The 27,393-nt window shown below is 43.4% G+C and overlaps 1 protein-coding gene across 1 annotated transcript in view; it reads left to right on the forward strand.

Moving 5' to 3' along the window:
* MAP3K13 (mitogen-activated protein kinase kinase kinase 13) overlaps positions 1–27,393 on the forward strand; it is a 131,302-nt gene that overhangs the window by 30,766 nt on the left and 73,143 nt on the right. The window contains exon 3 of the mRNA XM_032763595.2: positions 5,682–5,839. The gene's annotated coding sequence lies outside the window, so the exon portion shown is untranslated. The remainder of the gene's footprint in view (positions 1–5,681; positions 5,840–27,393) is intronic.

Here is a 27,393-nt window from a genome sequence, read left to right on the forward strand (position 1 = left end):
GGGTCACCCCCAAGTATCGGGTCCAGCTCCTTGTAAAAATGGCAGGTCGTGGGGGTGGCACCTGAGCGGCGGTTTCCTTCGCTGGCTTTGCAATAGGCACTCCGCAGCTCCTTGACTTTAACCCTGCACTGCACTGCGTCCCGGTCATGGCCCCTTTCCAGCATGGCCCTTGATATCTGCCCATAGGTATCATAATTCCTACGGCTGGAGCGCAGCTGCGACTGTACAGCTTACTCCCCCCAAACACTGATGAGGTCCAGCAACTTGCCATTGCTCCATGCTGAGTCACTGATTGATTGCACTCCACACCTGGCTGAGCAAACAGGAAGGGGATTTTTAAAATTCTTGGGGCATTTAAAGGGTGGGTCACCTGAGGCCAGGGCAGTAGAGTGCGAACTGATGAGCAGAGTTGCTGAACAGGCATTGTGGGATACCTCGGAGGCCAATTACAGCACTTTTGGTAGCCACACTTGCGGAGCAGCGCTGCATCACCAGCGCTGCAATCCTTATACCCCAAGCAGAGCAGAAGTACAGCCAGCGCTTCAATCGGAGATGCAGCGCTGTATGTGCCTTGCAAGTGTGGATGGTGAGTAAGTTGCAGCACTGGTGGTGGGTTTACAGTGCTGCAACTCTCCAGTGTAGCCAAGGCCTGAGAGTGGTGCGGGGCCTGCGGCACCACAGGGGGCAAATCCTGCGGGCTGAATCCAAAGCCCTGAGGGGCTGGATCCGGCCTGTGGGCATTAGGATGTGCCTGGGCACACCCTGTGCACATGCCTATGGTGCTGTCATGAATGCAATGAAGGTCAATTCTTGAATGAGTGTGTTGAAGATAATATTGTTGAAAACTATTAGAGAAAGTATTAGTGTACATTAGTGCAATGCTGGCACAGGACTGGAAAATTGAATGCCAGTTGAGGTCTTGAGGTGACATAAATATGGGGGCATTAGGTCAAGCTGTTCTGAGATGCAGTACTCTCCAAAATGACCTGGTTTTGTTTTGCTTTTAAATTGCTTTCTTATATTGCTTTTTTCTGTGTCAGGTATGAATTTTCTCTTAATATATGGTTTCCTTGCTTCTTATTGTTTGCTATGTCCTGAGGGGAGAGATTTAAACAACTTTAAGTTGACAAGGGAATTAAGAAATTGCTTTTCCTATTATATATTGTTTTTAATTTGCCATTTTCATAATTAGTGAAGGTCAAAAAATTTTAATGAATAAAATTATTTCAATTGTCTGCAAGTGAATGGAGACATTCATAGTTCACAATTATATGGTGAACAATTTCTTCAAAAGAGCTTGATCTGTAGCTTGTTTATGAACAGTTCATTGTGAGTATTCAGTATTTATAATTTGAGCTGTTTTATATAAAACACACATCTCACATTGTGTGTTTCTGTTCCCAGTCTTGGAGGAATGCAACACTTAGAATCAGGATTCTAGTATGAATGTTCACAATTAAAAATTTTGTGAATATTTTTGCAATATTTATTTTAAAGCTGCCTGTTTCCTGAAACATTCCTGTCAGTGTATTAACTTTGTAGAACAGTCACAGAAGGCTAACACACAAGGGGGTGAGGGAATGGAAATTGCTCTGCAAATAAAGTGTTTAGTCAGAAGCAAATACATTCCAGTCTCTCCCATGTCATAAGTAAAAGTGTCTGTTCCGGTTTTATATTTTCTCTCTTGAAGTGATGTTACAAACCTCCAAATACCTTATGATTTGTTATATAGAGTCTGTTTATAGGACTTTAGATCTTTCTAACATAAAGTCAATTTCAGTGTAAATCCAAGTATTCAGACCTGAAGTAGAGTTAGTATGATGTAATATTTTCACTTCCAAAATATGTGAACATACCTGTGATCTGATTCTGTAATGACTTGACATGCTGTGGGAGTAGTTTGTTGACTTCAGTGGGGCTGTGCACAATGCCTAAAGTTAAGCAGATCCCCATGTCTTTGCAGGATAAGGTCCAGAGGCATTTGTCTTTTAGAAAGAAAAGTCTCTGACCATGGTAACAAAACTGTGCTAGAGTTACTGAATCCCATCTTCTATATCTGTATCCAGTGCAGAGATTTTGGTACTTACAGCTATTCTGAAAGAAGGCTTTTATTTCCCTTTTATAACATGATTTTTTTGTTTGTGTAAAAATAAAACTCTTTCCCCACACGTATGAGTGTGGAGGGGGAGCTAAGGGTTGGAGGACCTTAATTATTAGTACTGGGTCTGCTGTGAAGAAGCCTTTGAGATGATTGTATCCAAAATTTATTATGTTCTGAAACTGACATGCCTTAACTGCAACAACCCGATGAGCCATTGGCTTGGAGGAACATTTGACTTTTTTCTGGGAACTAGCACTATCTGTGGATAATGGGAACATGAATAGTTTTCTGCAAGTGTTTGAAAGGTGTAAACACGAAGGAAGGAGACTAATAGGGTTGTACACTGGGTTATAACCAGGAATGATAGAATATCACTGAGAGAGAGAATTTAGTAATGAATGTATAGAAAAATGTAATTTCTAAAATCCATTTGATGTGGCATATTCTTCCAAGGAAAGTTCCGTAAGCTCCATTACCTACAACACTTATTCATCTGTTCCAAGGCCAGAAGAGATCATTGTGAGTCTGAGCTCTGGTATAACCAAGACCATAGGACTCCTCTCCACCAGCTGCCCCCCACCCCCCAAAAAATCCTAGAGCATATCTTTTGGAAAAACATCAATCTTGATTTAAAAATGGTTAGTGATGGAGAATCTACCATGACCCTTGGTAAATTGTGCCAGTGATTAATTACTTTCACCAATAATTTATATCTTCTTTCCAGCCTGATTTTGTTTAGCTTCAACTTCCAGCCATTAGATCATATTATACCTTTGCCTGCTAGATTGAAGAGCCCATTATTAAATATTTGTTCCTCTGTAAGTACTTACAGACTGTAGTCAAGTCACCCCTTAACCTTTGCTTTGTTAAGCTATTAGTGCCATTGTACAAGGCACTGGTAAGACCTTGTTTGGAATACTGTGTACAGTTCTGGTTATCAGTGTTTTAGAAAGATTAATTTAAACTGAAACAGGTGCAGAGAAGAGCTACTAGGATGATGAGGGGAATGAAGTGTTCATCTTATGTCAAAGGGGCTGGGTGAGCTTGTTTAATCTAGCAAAAAGAGGGCTGAGAGAAGGTATAATTGCTCTCTGTAAATATATCCAGGAGTAAATTCCAGGAACGGTGAAGAGCTTTTTAAGCTAAAGGACAATGTTGGCACAAGAGAAAAATGGATATAAACTGGTAATGAACAAAATCAGACTGGAAATCAGAAAAAGTTGTCTAATCAGATTTGTGCGGTTCTGGGACCGCCTCCCAATAGCAGTTATGTGGGCAAACAACTTAATTAGTTTTCAGAGAGCTAGACAAATTTATGGGTGGGATTGTATGATAGCATTGCTTATGATGGTGGAGCCAGGGCTCAGAAGCAGTGTTCCCTTTAATTTTTCTCTCATGTGCAAAATGAATTTTTTGTGCACCGATAGGAAGGTTGCGTGTGACACATCACCTCCATATTGATGCACATAACAAAATTAATGTGGTTTGGAGTATGGGAGGGGGCTCAGGGCTGGGGTAGAAGGTTGGGATGAGGGCTCTAGCTGGGGGTGCGGGTTCTGGGGTGAGTCTGGGGATGAGTGGCTCAGGGCTGGGCAGAGGGTTGCAGTGCGGGAGTTGGGGATGAGGGCTCTGGCTGGTGGTGCAGGCTCCGAGGCAGGGCTGAGGATGAGCGGTGCAGACTGCCCTGGGGCTACGGTGGGGGGAAAGGACTCCCCCAGCTCTCTCTCCCTGCAGCAGCACCTGGGCTGGGGGGGTTAGGCCCCTCTCCCCCGGCTCTGGCAGCTCCTAATCTACCTATAGTACAGTTGCCACAATTATCTGGGTATATCTCATGTAATCATTTGCCTGTCACTGCAGGAGCCACTGGCATTGGTGCACTGCAGTCCCTCTGTCTGTGTCACATAATAGTCTAGTAGTCTGTGGCTCGTAATACTTTGCTCTAATTTAGGTTGTTGGGTTTAATGTGTGGGTTGGGTGCTAGTGGCCTGTGTTAGACAGAGTAAATGATCTGGTGGTCCCTTCTGGCCTTGAACTTAGTGACTCGAAGCTAGATATAGTGAGCTTCTTGAGTCTATCATTACACGCATCAGAAAACATCTTTATTCATTCTTATTGATGTTCTCTGAACCCTCTCCAATTTATCAATACCCCTACTGAATTTTGGATACCAGAACTGCATGCAGTATTCTAGCACAGAGGTTTTCAAACTCTTTTTCTGGCGACCCCTGGGGATGAGGGGTGTGGGGTGTGGGAAGGCTCAGGGCTGGGGCAGAGGGTTGGGGTGCTAGGGTGAGGGCTGCGGGGTAGGACCAGGAATGAGGGGTTCAGGGTTTAAGGGGGCTCGGGGCTGGGGCAGAGGGTTAGGATGTAGGAGGGGTCAGGACTCTGGGCTGAGGGTGCAGGCTCTGGGGTGGGGCTGGAGATGAGGGGTTTTGGGTGCAGGAAGGGGCTCTGGGTTTGGAAAGGGCTTAGGGCTAAGGCAGGGGATTGGGGCACAGACTCGGGTGGCTCCCAGTCAGCAGCTGAGCGGCCAGCAGCAGGTCCAGCTCCTAGGCGGAGGCATGCAAGCGGCTCTCGCCTGCAGGCACCACTCATCCCCAGCTCCCATTGGCTCGGGGGGGGGGGGGGGGCAGCGTGTGGAGCCCCATGGCCCTCCCACCTTCGGAGCCAGACCTGCTGCTGGCCACTTCAGGGGCGCAGTGCGGTGTCAGTACAGGTAGGGACTAGCCTGCCTTAGCCGGGCAGCATCGCCAACAGGACTTCCAACAGCCCAGTCAGCGGTGCTGATCACTCCCGCTGCGACCCAGTGCCTTACATTCCGCAACCCAGTACTGGGTCATGACCCATTGTTTGAAAACCACTGTTCTAGCAGCAGTCACAACAGTGCTGAATACAAAAGTATAAACTCTCTTCTTCACTCGAGGTCTCACTCTTTATGCATTCCGGGATAGCATTAGCCGTTTTGGCAACAGCGTTGCACTGGGACTTCCTGTGCAGCTGATTATTCACCATGACCCCCAAATCTCTTTCAGAGTACTGCTTCCCAGAATAGAGTGCCCCATCATGTAATTCTGACCTACATTCTTTCTTCCTAAATGTATACATTTATATTTAGCCATATTAAAACACACATTGTTTGCTTGCGCCCAGTTCACTAGATCACTCTGTATTAGTGACCTGTCCTCTTCATTATTTACCACCTCCCCAGTTTTTGTGTCCTATGCAACCTTACTGGTGATTTTTTTTATATTGGACTGGAAAATGTAGAACAAAATATATTGTGGAGAACAACTCTGTGCTATCAGTTATTGTACTGGATGATCTAATAGAACTTTTCTACCTTGGACTTGTATGCTTCTACTTAAGAGTGAAAGAAGAATAGCTAATATTGGATATGCTCGTCTGTATGTATGTGTGAATCATAATTGTAGAGGCATCTCTTCACCCTACAAGACTGAAATGTTCCTCTTGGTATTACTGATACACTGCTTTATTTTGGGTAGAACATAGAGACAGTTTATTCAGGTCCATTCTTGTTTAAACACAACACTGAGTTTTCTTTTATCTCTACTGGTTTTAGAGAGAAGAATCCAATGTTGGACTGTCTTAGACCTTACGCTCAGTGCAGCTTCAGAGAGCAGTTTGGTTTATCTAACCTGAAGTGGAAGCATATGGACAACAAGCCAAGAGGACATGGGCTTTCAGTGCACTTGGAAAAATGATCTGGCATCAGAACTGGTTTGTATTTAACTTGTGGTAAGAGTGTGAATAACTTCAATAGATACGAATTCAAAGAGCACAATTTTCTGAAAGTGTAGTCTTTAATTTCCAAGTATATCATCTTCTTCTTAAATGATGGCCACCTCCCATTCCTCCTGTACATAGACATGTCTAATATGGAAATTGTATACTTGTGTTAATATAAGTGATAGTGCACCTGGCTAGGCTCAGTTCTGATAGGTGTGGATAGGGAGGGACAAGCATTTAAAGGATGCCCAAAGCCTGTGGGTACACTTTCAGCTGAAGGTTTTTGTCTGGTCTTTTCAAATACAACTTGAAGTCTCTGGGCTGTTTGGGTCCATCACTGATCATGTATTCTCATGGGACAGCTTTGGGATATAGTGCATTTTTCCATTTCACTTTTCCTGGAAGCTGACTACTTTTCTCTATGCATTCTTTGTCACGGTAAGTCATAAGAACAAAAAGTCATGTCTTTTTAACCTCAGGAATATGGCTACTGGTGAAGAGTACTGTGACTCTTCAGCTAGTGTAGAATATAGTGGCTCACTTCTTGAGATGAGCAAATAACACCAGTGCTCCATGGTTTACATTGGCTATTTGTTTCTGGAGCTGTTACTGGAGAGAGCTGTTCTGCCACAGCTATTGAGATCTTCTGGGTCATTCTGGCTGTCTGCTTCAGAGTTGAAGCATGCCACAGCCAGTGGAAATGTGTTGTCCTAGTCACATGGAAAGAGAAAATGCAACAGATGTGGATTAATTGGGCCGCACCTTTATTTATTAACTCATCTGGGAAATAACTGGCAATAGTTTGTACAGTGATTTTCTTCCTTGATCATTTCTACCTGGTGGAGGGGTGCCGTTGGTCCCCCACTCCTCCACAGCTAGTCCGAGCCTGGTGCTGGGACCCCAGCACTTTCCTCTCATATAAGGGTTAACCTCATTTCCTCAGTCCCTTATCTCCTCATAGTGCCAGACAGTAGGAACCCCAACCCTGTTCCGCAGCTTCTTTAGAGGATGCATTCCTCCTAAGTCCCTTTCCAATTCATCAAGGAACTGGACTATCTACGAAACATGAACTTGCACTGGATACCTGTCACCCGTTAAATTGCAACAACTCGAACCTTACATCCTGACCTACCCCACAGTGTCACTGAGCTGCTGTGGGGAAGGCAAAACCCAAAAAAACAAACAAACAAACAAAAAAACACTCCAAAAAGCCCACTCTGTGCTGGCCAGACTGGTGGTGAGGGAAATATTCCTTCCCAGTCCCCAAAGAGGTGTTTAATGCAATAGCTCAGTGGTTCTTGAACTGTGGATGGGGATCCCAAAGTGGGTTGAGACCCGTTTTAATGGGGCTACCAGGGGTGGCATTAGACTTGCTGGAGTGGAAGCCGAAGCTTGAGCCCCAGGGCCAAAGCCCTAGCCCAACTGCCCAGGGCTGAAGCCAAAGCCCAAAGGTTTCAGCCCCGGGTGGTGGGACACAAGTTACAGGCCCTCCACCTGGAGCTGAAGTCCTTGGGCTTTGGCTTTGTTCCCCGCATTTGAGGTGGTGGGGCTCTGGCTTTGGCGGGACTTGGGCAGGCTTAGGCTTCAGTCCCCCTTCTGGGGTTGTGTAGTAATTTTTGTTGTCAGAAGGGGTCGCGGTGCAGTGAAGTTTGAGAACTCCTGCAATAGCTGCAACATACCAGAAAACCTGGTCCTATGCTAATCCCAGGGGCAGGAGGGCAGGAGATACTAATGGGGTGTGAGAGAGAGCTCAGGCTGGAGGGACAGGGTTTATATATCCTTTCACATATGTGCAGGGCCAATGGCTTACCTGACTCCCACTGGCCTGCCCAGGTGTTGCCTTCCCTTCCTTCCCCCGGCCACTCCCTTCACCATCCTGAGGAAAAGACTCTTAAAGGAGTGACTACCCTTTTTTTTCCCCCACCAGTCCAGACAAAGCTCTCCACCTTGAGTTTATGCAGTTGGAATGGTCCGTGGCAGACCTGTGTATCTGGAACTTCCTGCCTCCAGCACTCTTGTTTGGTAAACAACAGGTGTGATGTAAGGCCTATTTGTTTGGCTAGGCTAGTGGGTCATTTTATTGTGGAAGTGGGTATTTATTAGCAAGCAGATTTACAATTGTTTTTCTGGATGCGATGGGCACCAGTGATGTCCTGGTGGACATCAGTGGGTGCCTGTATATGCTATTTCTGAACATTTGCATGAATGATCTTGGTACTATTGGTTGACTGCAATTTAAATTCGTAAGGTGATGTCTAAATGTGGGAATCCTTTTTGTACAAAACAACAAATGGATCAATTATTACTTAATCTGTAAAACTTTTCTACAGTGACAATATTGTGATCATTTCATGTCTGAATCACTGGAGGAGATTACCAAGGGATGGGATAAATACTCCATCACTTACAACTTTTAAATCAAGACTGACTGTCGTTTACAAAGACGTCACATAGTGCAATCGCAAATTGTGTTCGATGCAGGAGTCACTGGGTGAGATTCTCTGGCCTGTGATTAGCAGGAGGTCAGACTCTGTCTCTTTTCCCAAAAGAAAGAAGAATTCTGTAGTGTAAAATTTTTCAGATGTGCCCACATGTGCCTCTGGTATTTTGGAATACCTATGTGGTCTTCAGCATCTCTGCAGTACTATATGTAGATTAGGTAGTGATATCATAGAAGTGTATGCCAGCTGTTGCTAGATCATAGCTGTAGTCTTTACTCTTTAGCTTTGTCTATTTTATATGCTGAAAACTACATAAAATAATTGTTTAAAATAAATAAAAATTGGGAACTGACAATAGAATCAGATATCACCAGATAATCTATTGTTACACAAATGCTTAGGTGAAGTTGCTATTTATTTTCAAAGTAGGAGATACTTGATATATGTAGCAATAGAATAGCACCTGTTTGATTATTACACAAAATATGTGAGTTTTAATTGCTTTAGATAACAGACTTGTTTGATTCAACCAAATGGAGAACAGGTTAAGTTCAAACGTAGATTTTTGAAAACGTACTTTATTATTCACGCAGACAGAAATTGGGTTATCTCCAGTATAAATCATTCAATTTTATTACAGGGAGTTTAGCCATCTAGCAATCTGAATTGCAGGCACAGGTTCCTTGCATATGTTGTAAAAAGGAAATGATGTGTATACTTTAGGAATTAAGAACAGGGGAATGCTTTCATGAGAGCTAAGCATCCCTATTTTCTGTACATATATTCATTGAAATGTCTTTTGTCCTTGCCTTTTAATTGTGAGTTATTATCTAAACAGTTTTACTGTTTTGGTTAGTGCACAGGAATGAGCATAATATGCGAAACTTCCATTTCTTCTGGGAATGGGCCTGAAAAATGGTTTTACTAATTTAAATTTCAACATGAAATTCTTGAGGAAATGTGACTTCATGAAGAGAATACTATTCCTTTCATTTACTATTCTGTAATTAATCAAGTTTGTGGTTAAGGTGGAATCTTTTCACTGGGGAAGTAGCTTCTTGAGTTGAAACTGACTTTATCCTGGTGAAAGCAATCAGGTGTTCAAACGAGAGGCCCAGACCTGCACAAAACTGGTCTTGCTTCATCTGTCCAATGCTATTTTCATTCATCCATGATGGTTTCATGACTTAATATTTTCAGTTAGTAGAGCATGTGCTTCTTGAGTACCTGAAGGAAGAAATTGAACTGGATCCACCAGTGCTGATGGTTCCAGTGGACATGTCATCTTCCTCAGCTGATGAAGCAATCACTCCATTATTTCCATCACTGCTTGACAACTACAGGCAATGCCAGGAGCATTTGCAGAGGGTGGTAACTGAACTCCAGATCCCTCTTGAAGAGGGCCATGACATGCAGCATAAGCTTCTTGACATTCTGCAACCATCTGGCCCTAGCAGAGCATCCCTCCCAGTGGAAGAGGCCATTTTGGAATGTGCTAGGACAGTGTGGCATACTTCTGTCTCCTGTGCCTCCACCCTGAAAAGGGCTGAAAAATGTTACTTCATACTAACTAAATGGGTAGAGTTCCTGTTCACCCCTGTTGCAGCCCAGACCAGTGAGGGGTTGTGTCACTCTCTGCCTTGCAACTCTGGGTGCCTTAAATGCTATGCTGCTGTGTTTAACTGTCCAGAAATCAATAGCCAGCCTACAAACATGTAGGTCACACTTGACTTCCACCACTCAGTTACTGTTCGCAGAATGACACCAACCCCCAGGATTCCCCAATACCATCTCCCTGCAATGTCCAGCCCACTCCTGGAACACTCACAGAAGTTACTAAGTTTCTGGCTCCTTTAAAGAGACAGAAACAGCAGCTTGTTATCTTGACTGGAGTTAACAATCACTTCAGTCAAAGCACTTGGTTGGTTTAGATAAAAAGTTAAACAAGGTTATTTAAGCAAAAAGAGAGAGGCTTTAAGTGAGTTCAAGTATATGGGATAAAGATCGGAAGGTTTATAAACAACTCAAAGTAAAAATATGCTTTATAATGGCTAAGGCCCAACTTAACAAGCTGCTGGCTTTGTTTGAGGTAGTTTCCTCACCAATCTTCCTTTTCCAGCAGTGGCTGACTAGCTCTTAATCAGGTCCTCACAGAGTCCAAGGCACTGGTTTTCGTTGTCTCCTTGGGTGAAGGATAACTTAGTGGTTCTCTGCCCTCTCTTTATAGTCCAGTAAACCTTTGAAGAGTATTGCTCTCAAAGTTCATTGGCTCCTGCTTCAAGGACAGGAAGGCTTCCTGGGGGTGCAGTGTCCATCCCCCATTGAGATTAAGTGATCACATTTTTCCCGCTTGTTCTGCTGATGACTTTGTTTGCCTGTGATGCAAATATACTTTTGTCTTTTGGTTACACCTTGCTCAATTTATATGGGAGACGCATTCAAACAGGTAGAACCTCGTTCCTTTATCTGGAAAAAAAACTGTTTATAATTTTCCCTTGCCATGCCTGGTTTAAACATATTTTAGCATAATTCCAGCATAACTGTATCGTCCTTTGTGGCCTGACCATACATACATACATCATGCAAGAATATCCGTGATCAAGGAGTTATCAGTTTTCCAGCAATGTTACATGACACCTTTTTAGATGCTGTTTATAACAGTAATGAGTTGGGGTACATTGAGCTGGTTGGACTAGGTGAAACTCGCTGCTAGATACCTTGTGAGAGCCTTTTGCCTTCTGGCATAGGGATGCTCTTAAGGTCACACCCACCCAGCACTCAACTCCTTAGTAGTGCAGGCACCCATGGAGAGATCCAGGCTACAACACGCTAAATCAGCTTCAGCTGACAAAGGCACTAAATGTCTTGACCTTCTAGGGAGGAAGGTATTTTCATCAACCAGCCTCCCATTCAAAATTGTTAACTACCAAACCATGTTAGCAAAATACTGTTTCACAAATTACTCTAAATAGGTGGAATTCAAGGCCAAACTTCCCCAGGAGGACAGGGATCAATTTCAACCCCTCATCAATGAGGGCAGACTGGTGGCTAAAAATTAACTCCAAGCAGCAGTGGATACAGCTGGCATTGCATCTAGAATTATTGCCATAGTTGTTGTTATGAGGTGAGAATCCTGGCTTCACTCTTTGGGGTTCTCTAGGGAGGTCCAAAATATCATTGATGACTTGCCCTTTGGTCTAATTGCTTGATTGAGAAGACTGATTACTCACTACTCTTGCTTAAAGACTCCAGGACAACCCTCCACTCCCTGGGCATCTACACTCTGGCCCTGAAGAGAAAACCACACAAACAAGCTTATAAGTCCAGACCCTCTCCCTCAACTGTTTTACCATAAGTGACACTATAAACCACCACACATATATCAAAGGGTGCAAAGACCCGGATATGTGGCTCCCTCTCCAACTGCCACCACTCAACCAGGGCACTCAAGAACCGCATACCTGAATTAGATGCCATCCTATACTGTACCCTTAACTTGTGGTCGCTGCCATACTTTGCCCACAACTGAAGGGCAATAACAGACGTGAGTGTTAAAGATCATCCACTCTGGCTAGATGATTGAGTTTTGCACATCCCAGTCACAAGCCTCCTTCCTCACCTCTCTTCAGGGACCACTCTCACATGGAGATCCTCTATTAGGAAGTGGGCTCTTGTCTTCAGGAAGGGGCTCTAGAAGGGCCACCTCAACATCAAGGGAAAGAGTTCTACTCTCCATATCCTTTAGTGCCACAGAAAAATGAAGGATGGAGACTTATTCTTGATCTACGGCAGCTGAAAGTCGTTATTTGAAAATCAAAATTCTGCATGGTTACATTAGCATTGATAATCCCCTTCTTGGAGGAAGGCAAATGGTTCATGGAGCTCAACATTAAAGATGCTTGCTTTCATGTGAATATTCACCCATCTCACAGACAGCTCCTCAGATTCCTGATAGAAGAGGAGCACTACCAGTTCAGAGTGCTCCCTCTTGGACTGGCAACAGCACCCAGTGGTGACAGTCCAGATGAAATGAAATGGTTACACCATCTTACTGTATCTGGATGACTGGTTCCTAATGGACAGATACAGCAAGGACGTCCAGTCAATGACACTATTCTTGCTTTGTCTTCTGGCATGCTTGAGTGTCTGTGTAAACAATGAAATGTCCACTTTGGCCCCTGTGAAAACCATAAACTTTATTTGACCAACCCTGGACTCTACCTCAGTGAAGGCCCACCAGCTATGAACAGATTTCAGACCATGAACAGACTGATAAAACCTTTCACTATCAGACCCTGCACCACAGTCAAGGACTGTCTTTACCTACTAGGCCACAAGGCTGGGTGTACCTACGTAACACTATTTGCTGGGCTTCACCGCTTTTACTTGCAGGCCTGGCTCTAATCTGTTTACTCACCAGGTAGAGACAACATGAATATCAAAGTGACAGTCCCTCCCAAGGCCACAGCTTTCCTCATATGACGGACGAACCTGGGAGATGTGCATGCAGGAGTGCCTTTCCTTCCACCTACACATGATGCGACCATGATCACAGATGCATCCCTGAAAAGATGGGAGGCCCACGTGGACGCTCACACTGTGCAAGGCACATGGTCTCCTTGGGAGGCCAGAATGCATATCAGTCTTCTGGAGCTGAGCATAGTCTGCCTAGTATGCAATTCCTTCCACTGTTTTGTCATATCCAGATAACATCAAATAATGTGATTGAATGTATTTTACATAAACAAAGTGGAGCAAAATCTTTTCCTGTCTGTACAGAGTCGTGGAGTTTATGCACAGAATTCTCTGGCCAACAATCTCAGCAGACACTTCTCCACAGACCGCAAATGGGAGATACGTAACTCCCTTCTGAACCTGTGCTGCTCTAGAGTAGGACTTCTGGGGTGATGCCCTTCTGTTATGCTATACAGACTGTCTGATGCATTGTTTTTCTCCCCTTTGCCCCCCTGCTTCTTCAGGTTCTATGAAAAATTCTTCATGACAGAGCCCAGGTCATTTTGATTGCACCCAGGTGGCCCAGACAGTTCTGGTTTCTGGAGCTCCTCCAGACATCAGCCCATCCTCCTATCAGTATCTGACCCTTTCTAGATCCGGGTATGAATTGTTTTATCTTTAATGGGGGTCAATACTTCTACTTGCTTTATACATGAAGGTAAATGAAATTATTCCCATTTTACTGATAGGGAAACAGAGGCACAGCGATGGTTACCAGTCGTTCTGTACCGTCTACTGCCGGAGTAAACTGGCAATGAGATGACGGTTATCTCTCCCCCTCTGTACTGTCTGCTGCTATCGTGAGTGCCCCTGGCTGAGATCGGCCGGGGGCCGCAAAAGCAAAACTGGTAACGACTCCCAAGTCAATCCCTCCTTTATGGTTTTCTAAAATAGTCAGTCCCTGCCTAGAATAGGGGCAAGTGTATAGAGGGACAGCTGTATCAGAGCACAGTTGCTCCATGTCAGTATTCACAGGGGGTGCCCCTGCAACAACCCACCCATTGCTTCCCTCTCCCTCCAACCTTCCTGGGCAACCGTGGCAGTGCCCCCCCCCATTTGTGTTCATGAAGTTATAAAGAATGCAGGAATAAGAAACGCAGGACTTGTTAGTGAGATAAAATGAGGGGGAGGCAGCCTCCCGGGGCTATGACAGCCAGGCAGGACAATAAGCGGTGCAGGGAAAGGAGCCCAGCATGCTGCTGCTCATGACAGTCCAGGCAGTACAGAATCTTTTTCTTTACACAGGAAAGGGAGGGGGCTGATTTGGAAGCTCAGCCCCCAGTTGCTATGATGAAGACGGTTACTAGCCGTTCTGTCCTATCTACTGGGAGTGACCAGGAATCATTCCTGTTTTTACCCAGGCGCCCCCATATTCAGTTAAAAAGCATTTAAACGCGTAGTGTAGACCAGGCCTTAGATAATATGAATTTTAACCCCTAAAAGAGGGTTCTGTGGCAGAAGCTAGACCTGAGGGCACTGAAGATTTAACCCAGCAGGACATCAAACTTCAGAAGATCAGATTCACTGTTTGTTGCCTCCCTGCCTTGCTGTTAAGTCTGAAAAGTTTAATGCCTCATTTATGTATCGGCAGATTAGGGCCTTTATTGGAGAAGAATGCAAAAGCCCTTCCCTTTCTGAGGTCATTAATACTCTTTCAGGATCCATAACCTCATTCTCTGCTAGAAAGACACAGGTACCCACAGAAGAAATGCTGGGCTGCTAGATGTCTGAAGATTTACAGTTTTACCAGGCATCATGAATTTGAGATCATTCCTCCCTTAGAAACAGCACTAGGCAGTTGAGTCCCATGTGCTGTGGTTGGGGCTGCTGTGCTAGGAGTTTTGGTTTAAAGATTTGGAGTTGACAATTTAACTTTTACCCATCCCTTGACATTCTTCTCACTTTGCCTATTCCCTTCTAGGAGTGGTTGGTGGGCAGGCTTCTCACCTAAGAAAGGGAATGAGGATGTGTGTATCTGCTAATTTCCCATCCCTGGAAGCACAGCCCAACAGTACAAATATCGTCTTGTGTTTAAAACAGTGAGAGGGCTTCTCTGTTCTTTCTGCTGAATCTTTAGTATAGAACCTTTTCTCCCACACCCTCACCCCCCAGCTGTTAAAATTGATATTAATTACAGCTGTGGAAGATGGTATTGTGGAGAGATCCCTTAAGGTTGGGATTTATAGCTCTGTTTCCCCTGACAAATAGCTCTGCTTCTGCCTCTGGACTCACAAGGGCAGAGAGAACCCTCTATGAAGAATTGCTGGAGGCGATTTCTATGAAGAGAAACTAGTGAATTAAGAGAGAGTTATTTTCTTTTCTCTCCCCCCTGCTATCCTCCAAACAACTTGTGCGTTTTTTGCTCTGACTAGAGGAATTTTTTCAGTTCCTTCACACAGACTGCCTCCCTGTGCTTTGTTCACACTATATGTTCTCCCACCTTCCCTTTGTTTATGGACTCAACTTTCTCCAAATCTGTCTTTAAGACAAAGCTCAAACTTTTTTTCTCCCCTCTCCTTCCTTCCAGTTCATCTTTCTCACTATGCTGCCACTTGGTTCTTTGTCTCTTCTGCACTGGTCCTAACCAGGAACTTTCCCTCTGCTTGTGTAGTATAGAAGGCAGGACAGAACTCTGAGTCATGGAAACTAGATTAGCTCCCAGCTGCCTGAAGAAAACCCTCCATTCACTTTGCCTCTCAGGAAGCCTCCCAACCTCCTGTGTTACCTACCTTGCAGAGTGCAGGAAAATTCTCTGAAACTGGGGAAGAACGTTTTTTAACCTGGCATTGACCGTTCTCTGCCTTTGGTTTAAATGTTGGGAAAGATAGTGTGTCTGCAGGGACTTTTTGCTCTGTGGGTCTCCTTGGCAGTTCTCCTCAATGTGATATATCAGCTGGCCAAGAAGATTATGAAATCCAGGAAGGGCCTCTGTTCAACTTCTGCTGATGCTGGTTAGAGGGGCTCCTCTGCATCTCCTATCAAGAAGGGGAGCTCTCTCCTGTTCTCTTCAGAGAAGGGAGTAGAGCTAGCAACAGCGCAGTCACAGCAGTGAAAGACTTGGCTCAAACCCCCTCCCCCAATGTCTGCTTCAGTAATGTTGGCATCATCTTTTCAACAATGAGGAGATAAAAGCACAGGTCCCCATGGAACCAATTCTCTTGGAAGGACTCTAAAGACTCCTTTTGAGAAAACACTGGTGATCCAGACCATATCAGACTGCTCTTCCAGCTAGGTTCTAGTATTGACCCTTGGGCAAAATGTGGCCGCACAGAAATAAATCCCTTTCCGGACAATGTTCTCTTTTGGGGTCACTCAGAACAAGCCCTTCAGAACTCCAGTATAGCAGGTGCTCTTACCTTGAGATTGGAACGTCTTGGCGTATTTTTAGTGCTTTCTCTTATGGTAGAGGAGTTTTGGCTTCCACCCAAACAATAAAATCTTCCCTTTCCAGGGCATACAAAAGTAGCTGAGTAGGCTTTCAATTTTCCCTAGGGGTAAACACTTTTTTCCCTCAGACTCATTAATGCCATGTTCTTTATATCTGTAGTAGTTGCCCTTCCACCAGGACTAAGCATGGTAATGCAGTACTTGAAGGATGAAGCTTCCTCTGACATCACTGGAAAACCTAGGAGTCCCTAAATAAGCACAAGTACAAACTCAAGATGTCAACCCCAAAAAGCTCTCTTCCTTCTACTTACTCCTGTGCCCTGCAGTTCTCTTCTGTTCTGAGCCTCAAACAGACCTTTATGTAGTCCTTCTGTTCTTCCCAACATGCCTTACAGCAGACTACAAATGTCAAGGTCCCTATGACTACATCTCCCAGAATTCCTTTGCTTGAGAGGCCAAGTCCAAGCAACAAGTGAGCTGGTGACCCCTGTTATTAAAGTGACCCAGGGACACTTGTTTCTTCAGCATCATCCTTTTTTTAGTAAATTTCCAGGTGAACCAGCTAAATCTTTCTCAGAAAATTCAACATCTTTAAGTTAGAATCAACAAGGAAATGATCCACTGTCAAAGAATTCTCCAAGGATTTGGAACACTTTTTATACCTGGTGCAAGGCTGAAAAGCTGAATCCAAAGTTTCAGATTCTAGAACTTCAGCAGAATGGTTTATTTATGTGGCTTGTAGTGACCAACCTCTCTATACAAACATATATATCTCTGATTTTGTCTATCCTAGGAACAAGTAAACTCAGGGAGAAAGCTCTGTTTACTTACTCTTATATTATTTCTTAAAGCAGCATCCCTTCTGAATCTCCAAGAAATACATAAAATAGTTTAGTGGAAACTACTTCTAGTTTCAGATGCTGTTATGAAATCACCCTTCAAGGTACTTCCATCTGTATCTCTCTTCTGTGTCTCCATTAAATATACTTCCTGATCTCTAACATGCCTGCAGGTTGGATTTCAGAGCTGGAAGCTTTGACTGTGGGGTATTTTCCCCCACATGTAAAGCTGTAGACTAGTTAGAGCTAGCCTTTATTGCAGAAGTAAATTTAAATTCTGTGCTTTACAACTCCCAGGAAATGTTGCTTCCTTCTTTTTTTTTTTTTTTTTTTAATCCAAGACCCAAGAATTTAAAAGGAAGGATTGGCACCTGCTTAACGTCTGATGAGTTATCAAAATATGTATGAGATAAGGACAGAAAACCAAAAACATGTATTTGTCCCCTACTGCTGTCCTACAGTTACAGGAAAGAAAGTATCTATAACCTCAATTGCTGAAACTTTGTGCATGGACAATTTACCAGGTTAAAGGTATGAATCCTTTGGGATTCATTAGAGTTGTCAAATGAGAGGCATTTTCATTTTTTGTGAACAGAAAAGTCCTTTGAATCTGATGAAAAAAATTGCAAGGCTGCTATATGGTAATCAAGGCATATTTTCTCCTGGCATTACAAGCTCCCTGTAAAAGCAGCGGTGGATGCAGCCTTTGGCAGAATTCTGCAGGCAGTTACTCCCTCACAAATCACGTATTATATAATGTTGTGTGCAGCTATTCTAAAGCTCTTTCTCGGGTTTAATTGTTGTTGAAAATCTCGTTGGAATAGTGAGCTTAGATACATAGGGAAGAGAGGAATTTGCCCTCATCTGAGATTTTTTTGTCCTAGAAGCCAGGTTTGTCATCTCCGTCCAATATAGGAGGGAGAGCAGGGGACACAGGTCTTAAATTACCTTAGCCTTCTACAGACTTTCCTTTTACTAAGTAGGAAGTTTATGGTGCAAACTGTTGGAGTTATTTTAGCACAATCCATTTGTAGATATAAATTCAGATTTCAGCTCAAGGAATCCATCTCACTAAGGCAGGTGTTCTCAACCTGAGGTTTGAGAACAGATATCAGGGGATCAAGACCACCCTGTATTGCTAAAAAGAAGGGAGGTCCTGGCTACATCCCAGTTACATGGGAAGAGATTCCATTGTGCTAAAGGCTTCCCTCAAGTAGGTGGAGGCAAGCCAGTTCTAGTAATTGACAACTCTGTCACAAATTCCTACAGTTTTAAGGCCAGAAGGGACCATTAGGTCATCTAGTTTGACCTCTGTTATATGGCCTCACATTTTACCCAATTACCTCAGTTTACCTCAGTTTTGAGCCCAATAACTTGTGTTTGGCTAAAGCATCTTCCAGAAACTCTAGGTTTGATTTAAAGACATCAAGAAAATCCTCCACTTCCCCTAGTAGTTGTTCTAATGGTTAATCATTTGTCAAAAATGTGTGCAGTGTTTATGTTTCTAGTTTGAATTGGTCTGGCTTCAGTTCTTGTTCTGGCTTTCTAAAGAACCCTTTAGTACTCAGTATTTTCTCCACGTCAGGTAGGGTGACCAGATAGCAACTGTGAAAAAACGGGACTGGAGATGGGGGGGTAATAGGCACCTATCTAAGAAAAAGTCCCCAAAAATGGGACTATCCCTATAAAAACGGGACGTCTCGTCACCCAAATGTCAAGGTACCTATACACTGTAATAGTTACCTCCTGATCTTTTTGATAAGATAAACAGACTGCAAGACATTTTCTGTAACACTCAAGTCATTTCTGTTACTCTTTTCTGCACCATCTCCAATTTTTCAACATCTTCTTAAATTTTGGCACCAGAACTGGATGCAGTATTCTGTGTACTGAGGAAAAATCACCTCCCTACTACCGGTCACACCTCTCTTCTTTCTATATCCAGGGACTGCATTTACCTGTTTTGCCACAGCATAGCACTGGAAGCACATGTTAATTTTTGTTGGTCCATTACGACCCTTTTATCCCTTTTGGAGTCACTGCTTTCCAGGATACAGGTCCCCATTCTTTAGGAGTGGCCAGCATTTCTTGTTCCTAGATGTATAACTTTGCATTTGGTATGTTAACATGCATTTCGTTTGAATTGGCCCAGGTTACCAAAAAATGCAGATGGCTCTGTATGACTGCCCTGTCCTCATTATTCTTTACCACTCCACCAGTCTTTGTCATCCACAAATTTGATCAGCAGTGATTTTATATTTAGTTCTAGATCGTTGATGTCAATGTTGAATAGCGTCAGGCCCAGTGTTCACTCTGATTTTTTCCTTCCATGTGCGGAATGAATTGTGTTATGTGCACCAATATGGAGGTGATGTATGACACATCACCTTCATATTGGTGCACATAACAAAATTCATGTGGTAGGGGTGGGGCCGAGGGATTTGAAGTGTGAGAGGGGGCTCAGGACTGGGGCAGAGGGTTGGGGTGCAGGGATGTGAGGGCTCCGGCTGGGCGATGTGGGCTCTAGGGTGGGGCCAGGGATGAGAGGTTTGGGGTGCTGGAGGGTGCTCAGATGCTCTGGTGGGGAGAGAGGACTCCCTCAGCTCTCTCTTCCTGCAGCAGTGCCTGGGTCGGGCGGGGATAGGCGCTTCTCCCTACCGCGGCAACTAGCAAGTTCTTAATCCATTTGTGTGCTTTATTGATGTTGTATAATGTTAAATTTGTAATCAGAATGTCATGTTGTAAAAAGTAAAAAATGGCTTAAAAAATCCTAAGTTTCTTACATCTGTACAGTTACTTTTATGAACCAAACTTGTAATTTCATCCAGGAATGAAATCAGGTTTCTTTGACCAGACCTATTTTCCATGAAACCATGTTTACTGACATTAATTATACTCCTGTCTTTTAATTATTTTTATCAATTGAATTTCATATTTCATGTTGTTTTGCCTGGGATTGATATAAGGCTAATCAGCCTATATTTACCTCGTCCTGCTTGCCGTTTTTTAGCATGACATTAGTACTCTTCTACTCTTCTGGACTTTCCATGGTATTCTAAGATTTATTAATGTAAGTGAGCCAGACATCTCCTCAGCCAACTCTTTTAGGACTATTGGGTGCAAATTATCCGGGCCTGCTGATTTTAAAATATTTATGCCTAATGGATCTTGTTTAACATCCTCATTGGTTAGTAAATGACTGGAAAGTACTTAATATACCTATATCGCACAAGGGATGATGATCCTGCTCCTTTCCAAATACAGAAAGAAATATTCATTGTACCCTGCATTTACTGAGTTATCATCAACAGTTTTATCATATCCATCTAGTGATGGAGCATACCATTGCTAGGATTTCATTTGTTCCTAATATACTTAAAAAATTCCTCCTTATTGTGCTGACCCCGCCAGACATGAATTGTTTCCCAATGTCTTTAGCTTCCCTTAGCAGTTTTCCATAATTCATAACTTCTTATTTATATTGATTACTGTCTCTTTCCTCTTTTTTCCATGTGTTTTATATTGCTTTTTAAACTTCTAGTTGTTGCCTTCACTTTGCCATTGAACCAGGATTCTTTTAACCAAAGTTATCCTCTTTCTTCACTGTGGATTTGTGGCTTTTGGGCCATCTAATAAAATCTGCTTAAAGAACTCTCAACTTTTGTTCACATTTTCTGTCTAAATTTTTCTTCACACATCTAACTTATGGTTCACACGCTGTGCTATACTGCGTGTCTGTCTGCCTGTGCACCTTCACTCCAGGTCAGGGTGTTTTTTGTTTAGTGCTTTTTGCCAATAGTGTAAATTCAAAATGGAAATTATTCCCTCTGTAAAATTAATGTAAACAGCAACTGCTGTGGCTATCTAATTGGGAGTTCAGGATGGAGAGGATTTTGCCCTGGTGTTCAGAAATGGGTGTGCCTTTGGCACAAGTGCTTGGCTAATTTGCTATGATGTGTACATGGAGTGTCCATTGTGCCTGGAGGTCAGGATGTGGCTGTAAATTTAGAATCCCGCTCATTTAGATTGTCAGTCTCTGAATTTCCTGATACATATTACAGATTTCAGTCAATCTTTTTGTATTGCTATAATATAGATTCTGTATTCTGCTTGCAGCTGCCTTCCAATATATGCTTATATTTTGGTTATTGTTAACTTATAATACCCAGGAACCATAATTCTGAAAAAAAAAATAAAAATGGACAGAAGTAAGTCCTTTTTCTGCTTACCAAATACATTTTGTTTGTATAACAGATGGTGGTTATTTGGATATGCTTTTATCATACAGGGCATATGGCTGGACAGAAACTCATAAGAGAAGTCACTAAATGGAATTATAGCTTCTGTTCCTTTCAGCAGAATGGCAGCAATGATGTATTTTATCAAATTCCTCTGTGTATCTCAGTCATTAACAATGATGTTTTCATTATCATCCTTACACACACACACACCACACACGCGCTCGCTTGTGCCCCTCTCAGCTGGTAGGCTCTGTGTCATAACCCTGGAAAGCTCTGTTACAGAGGTCTGATTGGTGGGATCTTTTTATTCTGTGACCAGATTTTTCTAAAAGAAGGCAGGCCATAGCTGTCTGAAGCTGATTGTCTGTCCACCTCTGACTTCCCCCATTTCCCTTTCAGAGCACACACCACAGAAAGCTCTGTGCTGAATCCTAACGCAGTCCAATTTACATCCATTCATGAATCTGTGACGTCAGCAACCTTCTGTGCTCCTTTTGCAGTGGCTGCAGGATTGTGTGGGTGGAATTTCCTTTTATTTTGCTAAGCTTTTTTTTTTTTTTTTTACCTTCCATCTTTTTAAACCAAGAAAATGGACCGTCATGTGTAGGAATTCTCCATCCTTGTGAGTATTTCATCAAATGCTTGTGGGGGGTATGTGTAATGCCGGTGTTACCTTCTCATCATTTATTTGAGAGGGGCAGATGGATGGTGCATTTGTGATGTGGAGAGACTGAAAAAATGATACTGAGGGAGAGGCGGGGAGAGAAATCTGAAACCATAATTTAGCCAAGAGTGTGTCTGAAGTCGACAGCTGGTTTTCCTTTTGCTTGCCTGCATGGTAGATATGGACATTTTTCATTTACAATCTTGTATGTTATCTCTTAGTGCTTCCTGTGCCTGCCTTTTAAAGGGGGAGGGAATGAATGTCAGTGAGGAGTGGCCATATGAAAAGACAGATATTGGAGTATTCAAGGAAAAACAGAAGAATTACTGGAGGCAGAATAGGAAAAGCAAAGCTGGCTTTTTACCTGCTGGGCAAGTGTAATCTTTCCTCTCTGCTGGCTATTCAGCAGTTTTGCTGTCATGTTGTTGTTCTAGAAATGGATAATTTAAGATATATTTTTGAGAGGATGAGGTAGCCTGTGTAACGTGGCGAATATTTTGGCTATAATTTTGTCCTTTTGCATAGAAGCTTTTAACTGTTTGTTTCTTGGTCTGGACATACTCATGGCCAGATTCTTTCATTCTTACATTGCATAGAACCTCATTTGGGAGTAGTCCCATTGCAGTCAATGGTGCTAATCTCTGAGGGCTAGACTGATACTCTTGCTCATGTTGAATAGTGCTTCATATTATGAATAATCCCACTGAAGTCAGTGGGAAGTCACACTGTGAGTAAGGAAATCAACAGTCTAGCTTGTGATTTTTAGATCAGTGGGTAAGGTGAATGCCTGAATTTTTAGTTTGAAGAAGACAGTGTCAGAGCCATACCTTTTGGACAAGCTGATTTTGGCTGTGATTGGTCCTTATGGTGTCAGGGGAAAGCTGAAGGGAAGTGTTTTATTATTTCCCTGAAATGGCAGATCAAAATGAGAACATCTGACTATGTGATGAACATTAAAAAAAAAAAAAAAAAAAAGTTAAATAAGTAGTGTGTTGTCAGTTACACTTTGCAACACATTCCCTCTATACTCACTACACACACCCCGGCCTGGGATGTCCTACGCTGGTTGACGTCAGTTTGCACGTTGATGAACAATAGGGAATTGCGTAGCTTGTTAAGTGTCTAGGAACTTTCAAAGAGAGCCAGGAGATCTTTGGATCTGCATGTATCTGGCTTTTTCAAAATTATCAGTGGACAATAGAGCCCAATTTGAGGTCAGTAGGCTTTTTTTACTTTTTTTCTTGACTGTTTGGACTTAATTTGGGGGATTTGTTCATCTCACTTCGATTAGTTCATTTTATTTCCATGTTGGACTTCATAGGTTAGATCAGAAAAAGAGGCCTGATCTGGGATTAATCTTTGGTTGTTTAAGATTTCCTTTGGTCCCATACTGGCCTAGTACCTTCAACTGTCACTGTTTCTGATTAATTTCAATTAATTACTAGAAGTATGAAATTATTATTTATAGGCATCAATGGGTGGAGGCACTCTTAAAATTTAGGCAACCACGCCTACAGCTGAAAATTGTTTCATGAATTGTGTTTTCTGTCTTTTCTCTAGATTAATACTTTTCCATGTTTCTTGCGCTCTATTAAATGAGTGGCAAGTGGATGGTACTGGGTTTGTCTCCAGTGGCCTGGAAAATTTAGGAATTATTTATTTGTAAACTACTGTATAGCTAAAGTAAATTTCATTGATTAAACCAAACTGTTTAAAGTGTGGTTCTATTCTAGATAGTAACAATGTGAAAATGGATTTTGGCATTTCATGTTTGCATCTCAGTGATTTCCAAAGCAAATGTGCTAAGTTCATAGCGATCAGACCTCAAAGATATGTTCAGTTTGGAGAGAGCTCACAAGTTCTGGGGATATTCTCTTCTTAGGCATATTCAACGCTTTGAAATGGTGGAATCTTACAATGTAAAATAAATTCTTGAAGTGCAAACACTGTATAATTGAAAAGATGGGTTTTTGTCGGCCATACAAACTCCTCTTGGGATCGTAAAGTCAAGCTGGGTTCTTTCCATTTCTCACGTCATCTCTGGTAATAAAGATCTTGTAAAACATGGTAAATGTTTGTGTCTACACTGCAGCTGGAAGCATGCTTCACATTGTAGGTAGCCAAACACATGCTAGCTCTGCTTAAGCTAGTGTGCTAAAAATAGTAGCGTGGCCTTGGCAGCACAGGCAGCGACTCAGGCTAGCTGAGTACAAACCTGCCCAACCCCCAGGGCATGCACTCCAGTGGCTAGCTCAACCTTCTGCCTGTACAGCTCCAGCCACACTGCTATTTTTAGCGTGCTAGCTTAAGCAGAGCTAGCGCATCTGTCTACCCAGGCTGAGAGGCACACTCCCAGGCACTGTAGAAAAAGCCTTAGTGACATTCGTGCTCTTCATTGCTGTCAGTGGGTTTTCCAGTTGTAACTAACTGGAACTTTGCAAAGAATTCTCTATGTGGCGATGTAGAGCCAAACAGGAGTAAATTTTATTTTTTTGGTCATTTTAAAGTGGAATTTCACTTGAAATCAAGATACCCAATTTTGGGAGGGGCTAGTTGTAAAGATGTAGTGGCTTAAAAGTGAGCTCTTTAGTTTTAATGGTCAAGGCATGTCTCTACTATATCTTGATATCACCATCTCCAGTAAAACTATAATTTGTTTGAATTGGCGAATCTGATCCTTCTGCTCTCTGCTGCCAGCTTGGTGTTGGAAGGAAAGCATAAGGTGAGCTTAGATGGGTGTGGGAGCAGGAACTTGTGTAGTCAATTGGAGTGAAGATTCTTTCCTTATATATGGAACTGGGTTCGAGGAATGGGAGCCTCTGTCTGTCCTCCCCATGCATGGAGTGGTGGTCTCCCCTCACCCAGTCAGCTGCTCTTGTACCTCCAGAACCATGTGGAGGGGAAAGGAAGGAAGTCAAGAGCATGCCTGGCAGGACTGGTTTTAGAGCAGAAAGCCAGCCTCACAGCCTAACCACAGTAATAATAATGCTTAGCTCTTACATAGCCCTTTTCATCACAGCATGGGTTGGCAGCAACAGCCAAAATGTAAATATTAGGGATGAGCCAAGGAAGAACTAGTATTCTTAGAGGTTCTTGTCCAGGATGTTGTATGGTCTGGCTAATGCAGGAGAGCAAGCTGGACGATTAGAGGGTCTCATTTCTGGCCTTACAATCTCTGAAACTTTCTCTGCTTTGCGTTAGCTTGCACCCTACTTGATGACGGCATGTTCTAGTGGATTAAGCATAGGACTGGAAACCAGCCTGTCCCAAATTTTAATCCCATGTCTGATACTGTCTCAGTATAGGGTACTAAACAACTCACTGTGTCTGTGTTCACATCAGGAAATTATTCTTTCTTTCCTTCCTTGCAGGTCTGTTGTGATTAAAATGTAAAACGCTAGTAAGTGCTGAGTATTATTATGGTAAATTACATCCAGATGGAGTCCTTAAGTGTTCCTTTCTATTGGGTGCTGCCGTTTTCTCTGTGTACCCATAAAGCCCTTCCTGTAACCAGATTCCTTGGGATTACACACAATCCAGTAATAACTATTTGCATTTGTATCACTGTTTAATAGTTGTAATATTAAGCACATGTATAGTTCTTTAAATGCCCAGTCCATCATTACTTAATGTCTGCCCCAGAACTGAGGTAAGACATGTGAGTGAATTCATCTGAGAATGGTCCCAGTTCAAAGCCTAGCAAGAGCCGCTGAGACGATGGCCGTTATCCTGACCCACCTTATGCTGAAGCCCAAGCCTTTCACCTACACAATTCCAGCATAGGTTGTCCAGCACATTGTCACTGATGTGCAGAGATCTGCCAGCTAGATCTTACATGCAGAGATCTGCCGGATAGCAGGCTAATTAGGAGAAATGGGTATAGACTGGATACTGAATGAGCGATAATTTGGCGCACAGCTTGTCTTCCCCATTAATGCCAGTATCTGCACATCACATACTCTTTGGTCACTCCAACTGATTCTACAGTTCATTTTCTGTGGTGTGGCAGAAGGTGATTTTTGTTGCATTAGGCCATGTCTACAATACCACTTATGTCGGCAAAACGTATGTCACCTAGGGGTATGAAAAAACACACCCCTGAGTGACACAAATTTTACTGGCATAAGTGGTAGTGTGTATGGTGCTATATTGACCAGAGAGCTTCTCCTGCCGACATAGCTACTGCCACTAGTTGTGGGTGATTTAATTATGTTGACAGAAGAGCTCTTTCCCATTGACATAGAGCAGCTACATGAGAGATCTTGTAACGGTGCAGCTGCATCGGTCCAGTTGTGCCACTATAAGGTCTGTAGTGTAGACATAGCCTGAGTTATGAGAGGAAGACATTTTGTTAATATGAAACACCATCACCCAAGCTCCAAGCCAGAACCCTTTATAGCTTTACTACTCTCTCAAAGTGAGGGCTGTCACGAGGGAATAGAAATTCCTAAAAAATAAATTATTAAAAAAAAGTTTCAATTGGCGCTTCCTGAGTTCATATTGGAGAGGGGCAAGCAGAATATAAATAGATATTGTACAATGGCATGTATAAAAGCTGCATATGTAAGTGGGGTCAGAATGAGCTGTCTGCTGACATCCAGTGATGGGGGGTGGAGGGGGGGATTTCAGCAGTGGACCATATTTGCATAGACATTCCTACTCTGCCCAGGTGCACAGCAGGTGGAGCTGCATTGCCAAAATGATGAATTTTGGCTGATTTTGGGATACAAATCGCTAATATTTGAAAGCAGGGGTGTGGTGGAGTGAAGACTCACTGGTGTGGCGCCTCCTGCTGGCCATCTTGGGAATTAGCTCTTTCCAGCCTGGAGCACCCTCTATAGGCTGGTGTCTTGCCTGCCGCTGGCCCCATGTCCCTCCCGGTGCCCTTTGCCAGGGGTTCTGCCCACCACAGTAACCCCTCGCTCAGAGTCTCCCCTTCCAGGGGAACCACCAACCCTCTAAACCCACCTTCCCTCTGTGGCTACTGCCAGTCATCATCTAGCCCCCGTTCCCCGGGGGCAGACTGCTGTCTGTAAACCACTCATCATGGGCAAGGGGGTGCCTTTGCCTTTGCCTGTCTCTGGGCTGCCCCTCTGCAGGCCCAGTGCCTATTTGGCCTTTTTGGCAAGGCCAGCTGTTTGGGATTTTTCCTGGCTGGAGCTCCCTAGCTCCCTTCCCCAGCACTGTCCCATCTCAGGTACCCTTCTCAGCTCCCAGGCAGCCAGGTCCTTCTCTCCGAGAAGTGAGAGAGAGAGAGAGTCTGTGTTAGTTTCTGGTCCACAGCCCTTTTGTAAGGGCCAGCTGAGCCCTGATTAAGCTGGCCGCAGCTGTGGCAGCTTTCCCCATCATTCTACCTTTTCCCAGCTGCAACCCTCTCCAGGGCTGCTTTAACCTCTTTAGGGCTGGAGTGGGGTGACCACCCTACTACAAGGGGTAATGAAATGTTATCCTTATTGTA

This window comes from Chelonoidis abingdonii, chromosome 8 (genome assembly GCF_003597395.2).
Source record: "Chelonoidis abingdonii isolate Lonesome George chromosome 8, CheloAbing_2.0, whole genome shotgun sequence".
Classification (NCBI taxonomy): domain Eukaryota; kingdom Metazoa; phylum Chordata; order Testudines; family Testudinidae; genus Chelonoidis; species Chelonoidis abingdonii.